The sequence below is a fragment of the Ceratosolen solmsi genome, unplaced genomic scaffold (assembly GCF_000503995.2).
Source record: "Ceratosolen solmsi marchali unplaced genomic scaffold, CerSol_1.0 scaffold10, whole genome shotgun sequence".
Lineage (NCBI taxonomy): Eukaryota > Metazoa > Arthropoda > Insecta > Hymenoptera > Agaonidae > Ceratosolen > Ceratosolen solmsi.
In genome coordinates, this window is record NW_011948412.1 from 16758582 (window position 1) to 16761346 (window position 2765).

General features: G+C 27.1%; 1 non-coding gene across 1 annotated transcript; it reads left to right on the forward strand.

Moving 5' to 3' along the window:
- The first annotated feature begins 223 nt into the window (after positions 1–223).
- On the forward strand, positions 224–296 carry TRNAK-CUU (transfer RNA lysine (anticodon CUU)). Its single transcript has one exon. It is a non-coding gene; the product is annotated as a tRNA-Lys (tRNA).
- Positions 297–2765: the final 2469 nt, after the last annotated feature.

Genomic DNA, 2765 nt, shown 5'->3' on the forward strand with positions numbered 1-2765 from the left:
CACGCCTACTCTTTATCCGGTGATGTATGCTGAAATTGTGTAGCATAATGAAACAAATTATATTATAAAAATATAATCATACTATTACAAAGTACGTTAATAAACGAATTATGCTGACAAAGAATTCGCACGCTAGTGAACCAGCTGGACCCTATTTGTCCCTCTCCAAAATAGAATAAAAAATAACGACTTAAATTATGTTTCTTGCTAAAAATCTATACAAGCCCGGCTAGCTCAGTCGGTAGAGCATGAGACTCTTAATCTCAGGGTCGTGGGTTCGAGCCCCACGTTGGGCGGGTATTTTTTATATTTTTTATATATACAATTTTTATTTGGACGTTTATATTTTTTACATATCATTATTGTTAATAATTATTCTCATTATTTTTAATAAGAAAAATATTTATATAAAAAAATGCTTTTGATTTTGGCATTGAAATAAACGATCCATAGAATGCATCTAGTATCTTCTGAATTCATAAACAATTAGAGTCACAAATACAGTATATTTTTATTCTATAATTTTACTATTTTCAATAAATAATTAATTAATTAATTGTCTAGTTGAAAAATTGAGGATATGGCAGACTGAACAAATCATTAATATACCTTGAAATATAAAGAATAAAGTTCAAGGAATAAAAATGTCATTAAGGAATGGTAAGTGACTTTTTTTTACTAACTACAAAATAATTTCAGTAATATGTCTTTAAACTCAGCATTACAATTGGCATTTTTTCATAAAATAAAATTATGCTTCAATGATTTGTTCAGTATGTTCCATTAAATAATGATTTCTTGGAAAATTAAATATGGAATAACATAAATGTATAATTATATAATTATATACTAATATAAAACATCATTAGTATTAAGATAAAAATAGTTTAATTACAAAATTTATGCCATAAATATTAATAGTTTTCAAAGTTAACTATATCAGGTCCCGCAGCTATTTCGCAGATATTATACTGCAATTATGATGTTAAATAAATGTTTTCGTTATGCCACATATTTGATGTGAAAAAATCGGTCGTTGAACAAATTTCTTTTCAAGATTCAGAACTTAATTAACATTCTCAAATTAATATTTCGAAATAGTTCTTACGTCTTAATAAATCGTCATTATAGAAAAATCTATATATTACATAATTCAACCAACGAATATAATATAATCAACGGTTATGGGTACTTTATATTAAATGACTAAGTATAATTAAACGAAATTTGAAAAAGACTTTATATGGATTAAAGTTTGTTTAAGATTTGCGTTTTTTTCTTCTGATAATATACAAATACATAGTGATAATTTGAAAATATACTAACAATATGATAATTGACAAGGTCGAATTCGATTATACATTCGATCTCAATAAAATAATAATCGTTACATACAAAAATAAGTTTCACGATATTTTGTTTATGGTATTAATTATTTCGTATCTAAAGTAATAAGTGCTTTATTTATTGTGCGTCTCATTTCACGAGACTTTCGTAATATTTTAAGACACAAGCTGTGCCTTATTAAACATTTGAAAAATCCATCCTTTAATAAATTTATTTAAGATGAATATATTCATACAATAAGTTACGAGGCATGATATTAGACTTGTGAACGATAAAAATAGTTAAGTACATAAAATCCATAAGGGAGAGAATTTATTGATAAAAATGATCTTGTCAGTATGAAACAAATTGCGTGATTTATTAAGAATTTTTACAGTGGTATCACGACCATTATTATTAACATTTGTTGACGTACATCAAGGTCGTTAAACTTTAGAAAGATTTTCAAAAATAGCGCATTAGAATTGTTACTTCGATTAATTTCATTATCGAGATGAAAATAAATAGATGAAATAGTTTCCATCTAGTAGAAATGCCAAGAAAAGAAAATTAGCATTTGACTATTTAATATTCACCCTTATCAAAAATTTAATATTGTTAAACATTATAAATTACGATTATATATTAATTTATTATTAATATTATTATTTATAAATATTACCAACAAGCTCTAATAACTTAATGTGCAAATTAGAACTTATTAACGGAAATTATAATTAGCATTTCTGAAAAGTATTTTTAAATAATAATTCTAATAAGTAAATATAATTATTAATTATGAGTTTGTGTAATAGATATTTGTAAATTATATGGTGATAATTACAATGTAGTGCAATGTAAAATAGTTGTTTTCAAAATAGTGTAATGAGTAATTTCAAGTGTTAAAGCATTATTAGAAAGTCGAACTTAATACCTGGAGTAATGTACTAGTCAATAGGTTTGAATTTAGTGCATATTAAGTCTCATCGCAGAGACAAAATTGATACCCCATTAATGTTTGTCCTCAATACATAAAAAAAATTTCTCTTGCTTTTAATAGTATTTATCACGGCGGTACAGTTGACCGTGAAAGTAACATTACACATGGAAAACAGTGAAAAATATGTCGATCATTCGACCGTACTCGAAGACGACCGAATTCGAAAGTGGCTCTTACGGCCCCTATATTTTTCGGTCGCAAATCGGCTTTTCACCTCGCGTTTTCTCCAAATAAAATAGTAATTTCCTTTCTCGCACGTCGCTTAATGCCAGTGATGGCAATTCGAAAGTAAATTGAATTCACGTCACGCACGTATTTCAAACGCCCTGCCGAGATGTTCGATGAAAAAAAGGCACATACGAGGAAATGCGATAATGCAAAAACGTCGAATTATCGGATTCGCCATGAAAAATCACATTTGATGCGGAAATTTTTCCCT